Genomic DNA, 18,055 nt, shown 5'->3' with positions numbered 1-18,055 from the left:
GTTCAGCAGATGATGTGAATCGAGTGGCATGGAAATATTTTATTTTTGCAACTTTATTTTCTGTGAATAAACTGGGAATAAAAACATCTTGGTTTAAGATAGGCTCCCTCTCGCAGTTGTCAAAATTCTGAACCAATAAGTCTAAGAATTCAATCCATTTGGGCACTCCTAGGTGCTATACACTAATTCATTTGACTATGGCTAAATAAACCTTTGTAACTCTTCCAAAGCTTCTCATTTAGATCTAGACCTAGTTAATTTTCAGAAAATCTATTTTTAAGTAAGTGCGACTGAAAGACAGAAATCACATAGTTATGGCTACAATGAGCAAGTAATAATTAAATGCATTGGCCAATATAGCAACTTGCATATATAGATCCACCTACAGAAGCTCCCGTGGTCAAACCAGAGGGGAAAATGTATTTTCTGCCAAGAGCGTTCAAGGTATTTTCAAAAACCAAATCCAGGCAGTTTATAAAACAAACCAACATTGCTCTATTTCAAGCATCTGTAAGGCTTGACAACTTACTAAATTGATGCATCTTCAAGGGAATACTTTCAAGGTCCCATGTTCTTTTTCCACCCAGTTAAAAAAATCAAGAGAGTTTGGATACTGCTGGAGTCTGGTGCATTAAACTGGAGATGCTTGGAGGCATGCAATTCTCAGTATTAGCAATGAAAAGGAATTTTACAATTATTCCACTTTTTCTTTCTTAATATGTTACGGATAAGATCTTCACTCCACAATCACCTTGCCTTAACATAATTCTCCCGCACTATCTTCTCTTTTACTACCTAACCGTTTGTCAGGGAACACCAACTTAATGCGTAAACACCTGTCTTCCTCTGTGGAAGTCATGAATGCAACCCTACTTTATGTCCTCCAAAAATCTCACACTATAATACCCATAGCTTCTGGCTAATATGTATCCTGCCCATGGGAGATGGGTATTAAGAACAGATGAACTGTTATATAACTCATCACTTAGCCCCCTTTCCGCAACTAAATGTAACTTAATTCTTTGTAGATATGTTCGGGATTGTGCTAATTTAAAATCGCAATAGCGTTTTTAGCTGAAATGCTTCCCCGTCGCGCTCTATACGATGGCTTGTTGAATAGCTTTCGGGTCTAGATTCTCTACATTGGGGTTTAAACTGTACGATAAGCCACATATGGTTCAGGGTCATGGGTAAACCCCAGCAGAAAGAAAAACGGCATCCAGGCGGCACAAGGCGGACTTTATTTAGGATGAGGTTGAGAAAAGTGGGGCGGGAGGAAAGGGGACGAAGGAGGGAGATAAAACCCTTTGGCTAGAAAGGCAAATGGCCACACCGCTCTCCCAGCTCCCGTATCAAGACAGAAATAAAAGAATTAGTGAGGCATGAGTTGATTTTCACTGACCTGGAATAAGATAGAAAGAAAGCCCAATCGGCCGGTCTTCGTTATCCACCAGCACCAGCGCAGCGACTCCAAAGCTCCCGAATCCGGTTTCCCTCGATCCAGCAACAGCGTGGGAAGGTAGGCGGGGCGTCGATGCAGCGTCGTCCGCACGCTCTCATTTATGCCTGGAGTTCTGATGCAGCCGCTTCCAAGTTGCGGCGGGGAAGGGGCTATTTGCGGAACTGGGGAGTAAACTTAGGAGACCAAGCTAAGAGGCGAAACAGACAGGCGCGATCGTTGGCAAGGAGCTTTGGGATCCGCGATAGATCCACATTAGAAGGAGGATTTTAGCACTGCCTTAAGTTCGGTTAAATTTTTAACTTGGTTTCCTTTAACTTTGGTTTTCTTAAACAGCGCTAGAACCAGCAGGGCCTCTTTCTGTTGCCATTGGAGAATATTTTACCGGCTTCAGGAGATAGTAGCTTGATTGTTGTTCAGCATTTCTAGAATTCCGATTAAATGGAGCTTGCTTCTGAGCCTGGGCAGAGGACCGCCCATTTGTGCAATCAAACGAGTGGTCTGCAGATAGTTTTGAATTCCACCTTCGAAACATGAGGTGTGAATGCACCTAGGAGAGACAACTTACAGGAGGGCCTCCGAATGTGCTGTGTGCTACGGTTCCTAGAATCCTACAGCTGCAAGGTACTGTTTAAATGTCTGAGGAATTTTGAATTGAAGTGTGCACCCACATCTTCATGTTATTAAAGTTTAAAAACACTGATTTAGGACCAAGCAGGAATCCCAAGTGTCCATTCTCTACAAGCACAGGGGAACCCACCATCTGTCTCTGAGTCATTGGTCCAACTCTCCATCCCCCTAACATTGGTACAGAAGCTGCTTTCCTGCAATTAAATCCACTACAGGTAGACCTCAACTTATGACCATGACCAAAATTTCTATTGCTAAGCGAGACAGTTGTTAAACGAGCTTTGCCCCATTTTATGATCTTGCAGCGGTTAAGTGAATTGCTGCAGTTAGGTTATTAATAAAGTGAATCTGTCTTCCTGTTTATTTTGCTTGTTAGAAGATTGTAAAAAGTGATGACATGATCCTAGGACATAAGTATGAGCCATTTGCTAAGCATCCAAATTTTGATCAGGTAACTACAGGGATGCTGCAATAGTCATGAGCAAACATGATCGAAACATTTAAATATGTTAAAGGGTTAAATAAGGTTCAGCAGGGAAGTGCTTTTAATAGGAAAGTGAACACAAGAATAAGGGGGCACAATCTGAAGTTAGTTGGGGGGGAAATCAAAAGCAACATGAGAAAATATTATATTACTGAAAGAGTAGTAGATCCTTGGAACAAACTTCCAGTAGACGTGGTTGGTAAATCCACAGTAACTGAATTTAAACATGCCTGGGATAAACATATATCCATCCTAAGATAAAATACAGGAAATAGTATAAGGGCAGACTAGATGGTCTTTTTCTGCCCTCAATCTTCTATGTTTCTATGTTTAAAAATGGCCCTAATGGTCACTTTTTTTGAATGCTATTATAACTCTGAACAAATGGTTGTAAGTCAAGGACTATGTGTAATCGGTGTCCTGTTTTCTGGATATTTACAATATTTTCCCAATCTGTTAAGGCACTTACCTGCTTGAGAAGCAAAATCAAATTAATTTGATAATATTTTATTACAGTATATGTTGTCCTAAGAGTCCTCGGAGAGGGGCGGCATACAAATCTAATAAATTATTATTATTATTATTATTATTATTATTATTATTATTTCTTTTTTCTTTTGAAGATGTTTCACTTCTCATCCAAGAAGCTTCTTCAACTCTAACAGCTCTGATTTAAATCCTTCTATTCCCCACTGTCCTGTTAAAGAAGCTTCATGGATCAGAAGTCAAACATCTTCAAAAGAAAAAAAAAACCAAGAAAGTCCAGTTACCTTCTGAAAAAGTATCTTTGGGACAACCATAGCCTGGATGACTGAGAATTTCTACAGATTTATAGTACATGTTTTTCAGCATTTGCAGATTCTTACAAATGGATCCCAATTAGAAACTTCCAGCCAATACAAATGACACTTAGTAGTCACAAAATTTATTATCTGATCAACTAGCACTCTTCCTGTTATCCTGAATTTCTCAAAGATTATTATCTGTCCTCTACCTGTCGGCCCTGGGCATCTCCTAGTAAATTTATATGAATTGTATGTGATCCTATTTAAAGTGATGATTTTGGATTCTCTTTGAGTCTGCAATTGAGATTAAAAATATTAGAGCCTATTTGAATATGAAGAAAAAACCATAGGTCTTAATGGAAAAGCACTGAGATTATTTTTTCAGCTGCTTAATTTTTTTTTGATGGAATGACAGGTAGAGACAATAGACCATCAGTGTATCCAAGGTGAATATTGTTAGGAATTCCTTCCTCTACGTATGTGTGTGTGTATTCATATACAGTGGTACCTCTACCTACAAACGCCTCTACAGTGGTACCTCTACTTAAGAATGCCTCTACTTAAGAACTTTTCTAGATTAGAACTGGGTGTTCAAGATTTTTTTGTCACTACTTAAGAACCATTTTCTACTTAAGAACCTGAGCCCGGAAAAATCTCCCAGGAAATTTGAGAGTGGCGCGAAGGCTCAGCCAGTTTTCTGCCACTCCCCCTATAATCCCGGCCATCTGGGCTGCCAGAGGAGCCTTTTGTTTGTGCTTAAGGACGCTTTGGCAGTCCAGAGCAAACAAAGCATTTTCCTTTCTCTGGACGCTTGGGCAGGGAATAAACCTCTGCCAGCGCCCAGAGAAAAGAAACGCTGCCTTCACTCTGGACAGCCAAGGAGTCACCACAGCAAAGGAAAGGCGCCTGCTACAAAGTGAGTGAGCAAGAGGAGAGGGGAAGCCTTTCAGCATGGAAAGGAAGAGGCAGCAGGTAACAGCAGCTGCCGCCAGTTATTGGAAGCAGTGTATGGGAGGCAGCCTCACGCCGGGTGTATTGGAGGCGCATGCTCCTCCTTGCCGCCTCAGAGTCTCTCTCTTTTTTTAAGCCTTAAAGTTTTGAATTTTTTTTTGATTCCCCTCCCCTCACCTTCTTCCTTTGGCAGTGACTCTCTTCCTCCTCTTCTTCCTCCTTCTCCTGCCACCCAAATTCTGAGCTTTTATTTCTTTCCTAATGGGTTTGCACGCATTATTTGCTTTTACATTGATTCCTATGGGAAAAATTGCTTCTGCTTAAGAACGTTTCTACTTAAGAACCTGGTCACGGAACGAATTAAGTTCTTAAGTAGAGGTACCACTGTACTTATGGACTTTTCTAGATAAGAACTGGGTGTTCAAGATTTTTTTGCCTTTTCTCAAGAACCATTTCCCACTTACAAACCCGAACCTCTGAAACTGTAAATGGAAAAAGCAGTGAGAAGCCTCCATGGGGCCTCTCTAGGAATCTCCTGGGACAAAACAGGGCCGGGAAAGGCAAGGAGAAGTATCTGTGGGGCCACTCTAGGAATCTTCTGGGAGGAAGCAGAGCTGGAAAAGGTGGGGAGAAGCCTACATAGGGCCTCTCTAGGAATCTCTTGGGAGGAAACGGCTTTCATCCTCCCTGTGGTTTCCCCAATCGCACACCTTATTTGCTTTTACATGGATTCCTATGGGAAAATTGCTTCTTCTTACAAACCTTTCTACTTAAGAACCTGGTCACAGAATGAATTAAGTTTGTAAGTAGAGGTAACACTCTATGTATTTCAGTTCTCCCTTTCAAGACAAACAGCATAGTAATTGCTAAATTTTCCAGTGAAAAATCTGAATTCTATTGAATCAGGAAAGCATTTTTTACAAATATAACAGCAAACACTTCCCAAAGTATTTTAAAAAGTAAATACTTCTTGCCCATTTGTTTTTCTGAGTACCAGACTTGACATGATCCAAACAGGTGCCCTTGTAGTATTGTGCTATTGGTATTGCTTATTGGTCAGTTTGGCCTTTACTAGAAAGGCCAAGTACTTTTTCTGGTGGGACTCTGTTAGAACAAACTTGTAGATTGCTAACAGTAATCTACTGTACCTTAGTTATAGCAGAAGCAATAGAAAGAAGGCTGGCATGAGTGAGATTAAAGGCTACATGACAGAGGTTGGTAAAGAAAAAAGTAGTATTTGGTGAGACAATTCTGTTATTCTGGCGTACTTTCAGAGACTGTCCATAGGCTTAATATTGCCACAATCATTCAGAATTTAAAAGTAAGATTAGAGCCAAATGAGGGCTAATCTTGAGTTGATGTTTGAAAGCTGAATACACTTCAGTTTGGGTTGGTGGAAGTAGTATACAAATATAATATTACATAAATGATTGTACATCTGAGAGATAATTGAGAAGTCATTAGCTGATTATTGATATCAGTGTTGGAGAGTCTAGTTCAATCCAGTATAGAGTTTAGAAATTCTCAATATTTTCTATACAAAAAACATTGTGTATTCTCTGCAATATTTGTAGAAATAGCAGAAAGCCATTAAATGTGTAAAGTTCACAAAAACTGCAAAGATATCTGGTTTAATTTAGTGTTTATTTGTTTGACCCCTTGATGTATATCCTGCATTTCCTCAGAAGTCATCTCAATATAACTATCTTCTTCCATTTTCCTCCACCAGAATAGCTTTTAGATTGGGGTGAGATGCTGGTCCAAAAGCACTTGGTAAGTTTACTGGCTGAGGCTGGCTTTTATCTTAATTAATACATTAAACTGGGTTTCTAATTGCAAATATGTTTTGATACAGTGAAAGGAAAGCCTTCTAGCTATTGAGACCAAAAAGAATTAAAGGATCTTTTAAAAAGAAATTCTAACTTCACAGCTTCATGCATAAAACTACCATATTTTTTGGAGTATAAGACACACTTTTTTCCTCCCTAAAAAAGGCTGAAAATTCAGGTGCGTCTGAATGCAGCTTTGAATGCAGCTTTTTTCCTCCAGCCCTAATTAGGTGCTAACAATCTTCCCAGCTCTTATCTTGCAGGTTCTTTCTTTGTTACTGTCTACAAAGAATGTTTTCCAAGCTCTAAGTCTTTGCAGAGGTTTTTTTATTACACTAACTTGCTCCAAGTAAGTTTCTTTCCAGCCCTAACCAGGTGCTAATGATGTTCCCACTTGCAAGCTCTTTCACTGTTACTCTCTGTGAATAATGTTTTGCAAACCCTGCGTTTGTAGATTTTTTATTGTTCTACTTGCTCCGAATTTTTCTCTCCATCCCTAACCAGGTGCTAATAATGTTCCCAGTTCTTACCAGCTTGCAAGGTCTTTCATTTTATTCTCTCTGAAGCATGTTTTCCAAGCCCTAAGTCTTTGCAGGTATTTTTTATTACTCTACTTGCTCAGAATTATTTTTTCTCCAGCCCTAACCAGGTGCCAACAATGGTCCCAGCTCTTACTGTTTTGCAAGCTCTTTCATTGTTACTCTCTCCAAATAAGTTTTTTTTAAAGTACTAACTAGGGGATAAAATAATGTGCTGAAACTGACCAGACTAAGGATGCTAGCCAGATGAATATCTGGTAAGCAGATTCTTTTCCCTATTTTCCTTCCCCAAAACTAAAGTGCATCGTATGCTCCAGTGCGTCTTATACTCTAAAACAGCGTTTCCCAACCGGTGTGCCGCGAAGCTCCTAGGGAAGCTCCAGCTGGGCGGGGCGCTGCCGGTGCCGGACCACCAGTGTCTCCGACCTGGAGCTCCCACTCACAGCTGTCCCGCGGCTACTGCCCGATGGCGCTCTCCTGCTGGGCCCCAAAGAAGGAAGGCGGGAAAAAGGAGGCAGGGGCGGAGAGGTGCGGCAGTAGGAGTAAAGGGAGCCGCGCCGCCCCTGCCTCCCCACGGTGCCTCCGGCCAAACACGCCCCTGGCTTCTCCGCCCTGCCCCATTGCCTGCCCGATCCGCCCACTCCCCTCCTCCGCTGCCTCCTGCCTTGGGGCGAGCAATCCGGGTGTCCGGGACTGTGTGGCTTTGCGCCATGAAGAGAAAACGGCTGACTTTTCCCTGCTGGCGGAGCCGTTTTCTCTTCATGGCGCAAAGCCACACAGTCCCGGACTCCCGGATTGCTTGCTTCTCCGGTCAGCAAAGCCATCTGCCCAGGAAAGCCCCGCGCATTGAAAAAGCGCGATGGTTTTCCGGGCACCCGGCTTGCTGGCCGGAGAAGCGAGCGATCCAGGAGTCTGGGACTGTGTGGCTTTGCGCCATGAAGAGAAAACGGCAGCAGGGAAAAGTCGGCCGGGCTAACGGGAGGTGGTGCATGGCCGGGCGCTGGGGACGTCTGGGAGGGCGAGGGGGCTGATGGCTGCTGCATCTTAGCTGCAGAGCCGGCGGGTGGAGGCGAAGACAACGGCGCCCTCCACTCTCTCTCCGGCTCTCTCTCTTTTTCTCTCTGTTGCCGGCGTGGTGAAAGAGAGAGAGAGAAAAAGGAGGGGAAAGATAATGAGAGAGAAAGAAAGCAAGAGAAAGAGAGGGAAAGAAAGCAAGAGAGAGAGAGAAAGAGAGGGGGGAAGGAGGGAGAGGGAAAGACATAAAGGGAGGGAAGGAGGGAGAGAGAAAGAGAGCAAAAAAGAGAGGAAGAAAGAAAGAGGGATGGAGAGAGAAAGAAGGGAAGGAAGGAAGAGAGAGAAAGAGGGAGGGAGAAATAGAGTGAAATGGAGGAAGAGATTTTTTTTTGTCCAAACTTTTCTTTAGCCCCCCCCCCCCGCCTCCCCCGCCCCCCCCCGTTCAGTGTTCCCCAGAATTTTGAAAATATGAATCATGTGCCGCGGCTCAAAAAAGGTTGGGAAACACTGCTCTTAAAAATATGGCAATTCTGAGACAACAAAAACAATATTAAAAGGAACAATTATAAAATTGATTTCTCTCTTGGTATACTGCCACATGGTTTAACTGCTGGAATTGATTGCAAACCACAAAAGAAATTTTGCAGTGAACTGTTCTAGGAAAATGTTAATCAAGTATGTGATTAATCTATTGGGGAAATTTATACAGTCAATTTAATAACAAAAAACAAAGCTTCTATAATGGGCATTTCTGCCCTAGAGATATCCAGCCATTTCAGTGATACTAATTTATTATGATGATTTGCCACAATGATGGTTTGTGACGATCCTGAGAAAAAGGAAACCAAGATAAGGAAATTTAAAATAGTCCCATCTTGATTGTGTTTAGAATAAGTTGGAATAGAAAAGATTCTGTTATTCTATCTTGCTATAATAATCCACAGAATCTCTGAGTTCCTATTTCTTAGTCCAGTATACTTTAAAGGATTGACATTGCTAGACCTTAAAAGGATATTGTTGAACTAAAATAAATACCAACAACAGCACCCAGTATGATCAAAGAGCAAAGAAACTCCCTCTGTTCCAATATTGGAACTCTTGATTTCCCGAAAGAGACACGATTATTTGAGCTGGCAGGGGAATTCTGAGAATTAAAGTCCATACATCTTCAAGGTTAAGAAACATTGCTCTAGATAATAACATAGCTGCAATTGCTTGTTAGAATGTTTTGCCAAATCTTAACAATTGCATGCCACTCATTCACTGTTTTAAATAACCACAGTTGTCCTTATTCTGTATAGGCACTTTTATTTTCTTCTTTTTCATTTGCCTTGATTTAATTGCGCTCTCAGTTTCTATACTTAATAAAGAATCGTGATGTTCTCATGTATTTTTGTAGAACAAATTCTTCCTTCCTTTCTTCTCCAGGCAAGGCTTCTTCTGCAGAACTCTCTTGCACAGATCCTACCCCCTCTTTAACGCTATTAAGTACTCCGTCCAAATACAGACCATCCTTTTTATTGATGCAGACTCAACGTGCAAGCCAAACTCTCACCCCACCCACAAATATATACTACAGTTTGCTTGTCCAGGACCTTATGATTCCACTGTAACCTGAATATATTTCAAAGAAAAACCACAATAAACTTTTCAAACCTCTTGTCACAGTGCAGTAGGGATTTTTTATTCCTCCCCCTCAGTTCCTTTCATAGGCTAACAATTACCCATCAAAGAAGGTATAATTGTACTTTATTTGGCTAGCCTTCACAGTATGGGAGTATCAAGCATTTATACCATATTATTTAGCAGTAGGACTAAATACCATCTCTGCAAGTTAAGGTTCACTATTAACAATAAGCCAGCATATATTTAAGCAAGCCTTTATTGAAGATTCTTTGTGGTTCATAAATTTTCCATTTTAAACCAGTAGGTGATATTCTAAAGACTTTTGAACCACGTCTTACTGTGTCCCATTTCATAGCAAAAGGGAGGGGCAAATCAGAAGTTATGTGAAACTTTGTAATACCACATCTATTGGAGAATGAATGAAATCTAAAGATAATCAGAGTTTTATCATAGCAATTGCCATCCAAATGATTGCAGATAATGTTAATACTTCATCCTTTATTTGCATTTCATTTCTTCAGAATTTTATTTATTATTTTATTTTATTTATTAGATTTGTATGCCACTCCTCTCCGTAGACTCGGGGCGGCTCACAACAATAGAACAATTCAAGACAAATCTAATAATTTAAAAACATTAAAAGACCCCGTTATTAAAGCAGACATACACACAAACATAATATACATGAATTGTATAGGCCCGGGGGAGATGTCTCAATTTCCCCATGCCTGATGGCAGAGGTGGGTTTTAAGGAGTTTACGAAAGGCAAGGAGGGTGGGAGCAGTTCTAATCTCAGGGGGGAGCTGGTTCCAGAGAGTCGGGGCCACCACAGAGAAGGCTCTTCCCCTGGGATCCGCCAAACGACATTGTTTAGTCAACAGGACCCAGACAAGGCCAACTCTATGGGACCTAATCGGTCGCTGGGATTTGTGCGGCAGAAGGCGGTCCCGGAGATATTCTGGTCCGATGCCCTGAAGGGCTTTATAGGTCATAACCAACACTTTGAATTGTGACTGGAAACTGATCAGCAGCCAATGCAGGCTGCAGAGGGTTGTTGTAACATGGGCATATTTGGGCAAGCTCATGATTGCTCTCGCAGCTGCATTCTGCATGATCTGAAGTTTCCGAACACTTTTCAAAGGTAGCCCCATGTAGAGTGCGTTATAGTAGTCGAACCTCGAGGTGATGAGGGCATGAGTGACTGTGAGCCGCAACAGGTGCACCAGGCAAACCTGGGCAAACGTCCTCCTTGTCACAGCTGAAAGATAGTGTTCTAATGTGAGCTGTGGATTGAGGAGGATGCCCAAGTTGTGGACCCTCTCCAAGGGGTTCAATAATTCCCCCTCCAGGGTAATGGATGGACAGATGGAATTGTCCTTAGGAGGCAAAACCCACAGCCACTCAGTCTTGTCAGGGTTGAGTCTGAGCCTGTTGACACCCATCCAGACACTAACAGCCTGCAGGCACCAGCACATCACTTCCACTGCTTCACTGATTGGACATGGGGTGGAGATGTACAGCTGGGTATCATCAACATACTGATGATACCTCACCCCATGCCCTTGGATGATCTCGCCCAGCAGTTTCATGTAGATATTGAATAGCAGGGGGGAGAGGACCGACCCCTGAGGCACCCCACAAGGGAGAGACCTAAAGGTCAACCTCTGACCCCCCCCCCCACTAACATCGTCTGTGACTGACTGGAGTGGTAGGAGGAGAACCATTGAAGAACAGTGCCTCCCACTCCCAACCCCTCCAGCCGGTGCAGAAGGATACCATGGTCAATGGTATCGAAAGCCGTTGAGAGGTCAAGAAGCACCAGGACAGAGAACAAGCCCCTGTCCCGGGCCCCCAGGTTGATAGGGTTCATAGTTATAAATTAAAACCTTTATTGTCATTGTACATATATATGCAACAAAATTGATTTAGCCTCTACTGGTGCAATCCATAACAAAACAAGTCCATAATATTTGGGATTGTCAGTTTTGAAAAGCTTCTTTAGGCAGACTGTATTAATAGATGGCTATAGTAGATATATTTGATTATTTAGAATAGTTTTATTTATTCTGAGCCCTACATGGGTCAGGGCCCAGACCATCTTCGGGACTGCCTTCTGCTGCATTTCTCCCAGCAGCCAATAAGAGGAATCTGAGCTTCAGGGGGTAATTTGCATACTCCTGGTGCATGCTGGGAAGAAGCTAAAAGCGAGGCAAAAGAACACCGGGTTTGCTGACCAGGGAAGCAGAGGAAATCACCAACCCAGCAACAAGAGCAGATATGTCACCTCTGCACTCTCCCGCACCCACCCTGCAACCTACCACACACATAAAGAACAACACAGAGAGTGAGAGAGAAGATACACCAACCATGCACACAGAAGTCACTCCCCGAACAAGCATAGATGAAGACGGAACTGAATCCATGGTGTGCTGCAGTTTGTGCTCCATGTACTCACTCCTCCCCTCGAACCTCCAAAACTTTACCTGCAACAAATGCAAACTCATCCAGCTACTTGAGGAAAAAATCGAAAACCTAGAGAAAATCCTAACAACCCTGAAGCACCAACATCACAACGAGAAAATCCATCAGACTCCCAACAAAACCAACACCCCAGAGGAGCTAAGCCGAATCCACGCCCCAGAAGCAGTAAATAGCTGGACACACATCACCCTAAGACGAAAAAACAAGCCTCCACCAACTCCAACCCTCCTCCTCCCAACCCCACTGCCTACAAGCAACAAATATTCAGTACTCTCGGAACAAGAAAACCTGCAAACATCTGACAAAGAACCACCAAGAACCAAGCACAACACAACTCCACCAAAAGCCTCAACAACAGAAGCTAACCTCCCTCACTCCAAGCCAGCCCAAAAGAAAAGGAGAGTACTGGTAATTGGAGACTCAATCCTCAGGGGAACTGAGCCTCCCATCTGCAGACCAGACAACCAATCTAGAGAGGTGTGCTGCCTCCCTGGAGCTAAAATCTCTGACATAACTGAAAACCTCACCAAAATACTCAAACCCACGGACTACTACCCACTATTGGTGATTCATGCGGGAATCAACGACACAGGGAAAGACATGAACCAAATTATGAAAGACTATGACCACTTGGGCAACACAATCAGAAAAACAGGTGCTCAGGTTGTTTTTTCCTCCATCCTCCCCACTAGAGGACGACACCCCGCCAGAGAACGCAAAATCCCGCAGATAAATCACTGGCTTAAAGGATGGTGTCGCCATAAGAACTTCGGTTTCCTCGACCATGGCCTGCACTATCTCCAAGAAGGGCTTCTAGCAAGCGACGGGCTACACCTCACTAGAGCGGGGAAGAACCTCCTAGGCAACCAACTAGCCCAACTCATCAGGAGGGCTTTAAACTAGCTCTGAGAGGGGAGGGTGACCAAACTATACGACAAAACACTGAACAAAACAAGGAAGGGGAACGGGACAAGCCTACAAACAAACCTGAGATTAAAAAATTTCTACCTGCAAACAAACACAAACATCTAAAATGCCTGTACACGAACGCACAAAGCTTGGGAAACAAACAGGACGAACTGGAATTATTAATACACGAGGGCCAATATGATCTAATTGGAATCACAGAAACCTGGTGGGACGAAACACACGCCTGGAACACACAGATAATGGGTTACAACCTCTTCAAGAAGAACAGGTCAAACAAGAAAGGAGGAGGTGTTGCACTATACATAAAAGACCACTACACTGCCACAGAACTACATCCAACCAAAGATGATAACCCCCTAGAAATCATATGGGTCAACATAAAAGAAAAAAAGAGCAACACCACAATTGGAGTATACTACAGACCACCCAATCAAACAGACACAATGGACGACCTCTTCACATGCCAACTAACAGACATATGCAACAAACACAGCACGACAATAATGGGGGACTTCAACTACCCAGACATCAACTGGAAAACTAACTCAGCACCAAGCGGAAAGTCTGCCAAATTTCTTTCCAGTCTAGCTGACAACTTTCTAACCCAAAAAGTTGAAACAGGAACCAGAGGGAATGCTATATTAGACCTAATACTAACAAACAGGGAAGAAACAATAGAGGGAACAGAAGAAGAAAGGAAACTGGGAGAGAGCGACCATGTCATCCTCAAATTCAACATAGTGCAATCACTAGCTACTATACCCAACACCACTACAGTCCCAGACTTCAGAAAAGCGGACTTTAACAAGCTCAGAGCGAACCTTGAACAATGCCCCTGGAACGAACTCTTAGAAGGAAAAACCACTCAGGAAGCCTGGGTGATCCTAAAAAACAGCATCATAGACGCCCAAAACAACGCAATCCCCATGAAAAGGAAAAACAGGAAAACCAAAACTAAACCTGCATGGCTAAACAAAGCCCTCGCAGATGACATAAAAGGAAAAAAAGCTAAGTACAAACAATGGAAAGAAGGACTCATAACCAAAGCGGAATATCAGCAAACAGCCAGTTCCTGCAAACCAAAAATAAAAACAGCAAAGGCACAATATGAACAACACCTTGCAGCGGAAGTCAAAGACAACAAAAAAAGATTCTTCCAACACATCAACAATAAGAAGAAAATCAAAGAAACAATCGTCACACTAAAAAACGAAGAGGGTAGAGAAATCACAGACAGCAATAACCAAGCACAGCTACTCAACGCCTACTTTGCAACAGTCTTCACACAAAAGGGAACCTCCCTCCAACCAATCTGCAATTTAACTGCAACAAACTGCCCCAGAATCGAACTCAACATAGACAAAAGCACAGTGAGGGACTACCTGAGGGAACTCAACGAATACAAATCACCAGGGCCAGACGGACTTCACCCCAAAGTCCTAAAAGACTTGGCAGACACCATAGCGGAATCACTCCTCCTCATCTACCAAATATCCTGGATCACTGGAGACCTACCGGAAGACTGGAAGCGAGCTGACGTAGTCCCCATCCACAAAAAAGGCAAAAAGACCGACCCAGGTAACTACAGACCAATCAGTCTGACCTCTATACCTGGAAAAATACTGGAGAAAATAATCAAAAAACAACTTACCCACTTCCTAGAAACAAACAAGATCATATCCAATAGCCAGCACGGATTCATCAGAAACAAATCATGCCAAACCAATCTCATATCATTTTTCAACACCATAACCAAGTCAGTTGACCAACGCAACTCAGTGGACCTCATATACTTGGACTTCAGTAAGGCTTTCGATAAAATCGACCACAATCTCCTAATCCACAAACTAGAAAAAAATGGAGTACATTACTACACATGTAGATGGATAAACAGTTGGCTGACCAACCGCACCCAACGAGTTGTCCTCAATGGCACCAAATCCACATGGAAAAAAGTAGACAGTGGAGTACCACAGGGCTCTGTCCTGGGTCCTGTACTCTTTAACATCTTGATCAATGACCTGGACGAGGGAATAAAAGGGGAACTAATAAAATTTGCAGATGACACCAAGCTGGCGGGGGTAGCCAACACCCTTGAGGACAGGCTCAGAGTACAAGAAGACTTAGACAGACTATCACAGTGGGCCCATACCAACAAAATGAGGTTCAACACCGACAAATGCAGAGTCCTCCACCTCGGCAAAAAGAACCCTAGACATACATACATCCTGGGAGATACCCCACTCAGCAGTAGTGACTGCGAAAGAGATCTTGGAGTCTTGGTGGACAATCAACTAAACATGAGTCAGCAATGTGCAGCAGCAGCCAAAAAAGCCAACTCAATCCTAAGCTGCATCAACAGAGGAATACGCTCCAAGACCAGGGAAGTACTAATACCACTCTACTATGCCCTGGTCAGACCCCACCTGGAGTACTGCATCCAATTCTGGTCACCTCACTACAAAAAAGACATCGAAACTCTGGAGAAGGTGCAAAAAAGAGCAACCAAAATGATTAGGGGACTCGAAACCAAGACTTACGAAGAGAGATTGAGAGAACTGGGCATGGACAGCCTAGAAAAAAGAAGGTCTAGAGGGGACATGATAGCAGTTTACAGATACTTGAGGGGTTGCCACGGTGAGGAGGGGGGGTCTCTTTATTCCCCAGGACACCAGAGGGCCGGACGAGGAACAATGGTTGGAAGCTGACCAAGGAGAGATTCAACCTGGAAATAAGGAAGAACTTCCTGACGGTCAGAGCGATCAACCAATGGAACTGCCTGCCAGGGGAGGTGGTGAACTCCCCAACTCTGGACACCTTCAAGAGGAGATTGGACTTCCATTTGGCTGGGGTGCTGTAGGGTTTCCTGCTCAGGCAGGGGGTTGGACTCGATGACCTAACGGTCCCTTTCAACTCTATAAATAAATAAATAAATAAGAGCCTACAAAGTTGGCCTTCTCTGGGTCCCGTCAGCCAAACAATGTTGGTTGGCGGGTCTACAGGGAAGGGCCTTCTCTATTGCTCTATGGAATCAACTGCCTCCAGAGATTCGTATCCTCCCCAACCTACCAGCCTACTGCACAGCTGTAAAGACTTGGCTCTTCCAGAAGTCCTGGGGCCATTGATCGAATGAAATACTGCCTAGATCCGGCCATGTGTGAATGTGAGATTGTCATGGATAGTAAAAGTCTGTTTGAACTTTACACCGCGGAGGTGATGGATTTAAGAGATCCAAGCATTGTTATTTCAAAACAAGCTTTCTTTTATTATAAAAGTAGAAAGGTTAGGTTAGGTTAGGTTAGGTTTATTGGATTTATATGCCGCCCCTCTCCGCAAACTCGGGGCGGCTCACAACAATAATAAAAAACAGTACAGTACATAATACCAAATCCAATGCCCACCCATCTAGTTACAATTTAAAATTAATAATCTCATAAAAACAGTATATATAAAAAAACAGGCACACAGTCAATCAATCAACAAAACAACATGGGCAAGGGGGAGGTGTTTTAGTTCCCCCATGCCTGACGGCAAAGGTGGGTCATAAGGAGTTTACGAAAGGCAGGGAGGGTGGGGGCAATCCTAATCTCAGGGGGGAGCTGGTTCCAGAGGGTCGGGGCCCCCAAAGAGAAGGCTCTTCCCCTGGGTCCCGCCAGACAACATTGTTTAGTCGACGGGACCCGGAGAAGGCCAACTCTGTGGGACCTAACCGGTCGCTGGGATTCATGCGGCAGGAGGCGGTCCCGAAGATATTCTGGTCTGGTGCCAGGAAGGGCTTTATAGGTCATAACCAGCACTTTGAATTGTGACCGGAAACTGATCGGCAGCCAATGCAGACTGCGGAGTGTTGGAGTGATATGGGCATACTTGGAGAAGCCCATAATTGCTCTCGCAGCTGCATTCTGCATGATCTGAAGTTTCCGAACACTTTTCAAAGGTAGCCCCATGTAGAGAGCGTTACAGTAGTCGAGCCTCGAGGTGATGAGGGCATGAGTGACTGTGAGCAATGACTCGGGCCGCAACTGGCGCACCAGGCGAACCTGGGCAAACGCCCCCCTTGCCACAGCTGAAAGGTGTTTTTCTAATGTGAGCTGTGGATCGAGGAGGACGCCCAAGTTGCGGACCCTCTCTGAGGGAGTCAATAATTCCCCCCCCAGGGTAATGGACGGACAGATAGAATTGTCCTTGGGAGGCAAAACCCACAGCCACTCCGTCTTGTCTGGGTTGAGTTTGAGTTTGTTGACACCCATCCAGGCCCCAACAGCCTCCAGGCACCGGCACATCACTTCCACTGCTTCGTTGACTGGACATGGGGTGGAGATGTACAACTGGGTATCATCGGCATATTGATGATACCTCACCCCATGCCCTTGGATGATCTCACCCAGCGGTTTCATGTAGATATTAAATAGCAGGGGGGAGAGGACCGACCCCTGAGGCACCCCACAAGGGAGAAACCTCGGGGTCGACCTCTGACCCCCCACTAACACCGACTGCGACCGACCGGAGAGGTAGGAGGAGAACCACTGAAGAACAGTGCCTCCCACTCCCAACCCCTCCAGCCGGCGCAGAAGGATACCATGGTCGATGGTATAGAAAGCCGCTGAGAGGTCAAGGAGCACCAGAACAGAGGACAAGCCCCTGTCCCGGGCCTGCCAGAGATCATCCATCAACGCGACCAAAGCAGTTTCCGTGCTGTAGCCGGGCCTGAATCCAGACTGTTGAGGACCTAGATAATCAGCTTCATCCAAGGACCGCTGGAGTTGAAGTGCCACCACCTTCTCGACAACCTTCCCCATGAAGGGAAGGTTGGAGACTGGACGGTAGTTATTAAACATGGCTGGGTCCAGGGAAGGCTTCTTGAGGAGGGGGCGCACAACCGCCTCCTTATAAAGGGGCGGAAAGGACCCCCTCCCCAAGGAGGCATTGACAATCTCCTGGACCCAGCTCCGTGTCACCCCTCGACTGGCCGAAACCAGCCAAGAGGGAACACGGATCCAGTAAACAGGTGGCGGAACTCACAGCTCCAATGGTCTTGTCCACTTCATTAGGTGTCACCAAGTCAAACTCCTCCCAGACAGATGGACAAAGACGTTTAGCCCCAGTCACCTCGACTGACTCATTGTCAGTCGACTCTGTTTCACAATTGGAGTCGAGGTCGGCCCGAATCCGAGCGACTTTATCAGCGAAAAACGTGTTAAAATCCTCGGCAAAAACGTGTTAAAATCCTCGGCAAAACAAAAGCTCACATCATGGAGTCTTAAGAACAACAGGATCAAACAGAACAACAAGATTAAGTACGGGATGAAGAAGACGAAAATGACATA

The 18,055-nt window shown here is 44.2% G+C and overlaps 1 protein-coding gene and 1 long non-coding RNA gene across 2 annotated transcripts in view; one reads left to right on the top strand and one right to left on the bottom strand.

Moving 5' to 3' along the window:
* WIPF3 (WAS/WASL interacting protein family member 3) overlaps positions 1 to 1,591 on the bottom strand; it is a 33,008-nt gene extending 31,417 nt beyond the window's left edge. The window contains exon 1 of the mRNA XM_070729794.1: positions 1,403 to 1,591. The gene's annotated coding sequence lies outside the window, so the exon portion shown is untranslated. The remainder of the gene's footprint in view (positions 1 to 1,402) is intronic.
* A 402-nt stretch (positions 1,592 to 1,993) lies between these two features.
* LOC139154805 (uncharacterized) lies at positions 1,994 to 9,200 on the top strand. Its single transcript, XR_011556973.1, has 3 exons — positions 1,994 to 2,083; positions 6,039 to 6,082; positions 9,120 to 9,200. It is a non-coding gene; the product is annotated as an uncharacterized lncRNA (long non-coding RNA).
* Positions 9,201 to 18,055: the final 8,855 nt, after the last annotated feature.

Source organism: Erythrolamprus reginae, chromosome Z, assembly GCF_031021105.1.
Source record: "Erythrolamprus reginae isolate rEryReg1 chromosome Z, rEryReg1.hap1, whole genome shotgun sequence".
In the NCBI taxonomy this organism is placed as follows: Eukaryota; Metazoa; Chordata; class Lepidosauria; order Squamata; family Dipsadidae; genus Erythrolamprus; species Erythrolamprus reginae.
Note: the sequence above shows the minus strand (reverse complement) of the source record. Positions and strands in the feature narration are given on the sequence as shown.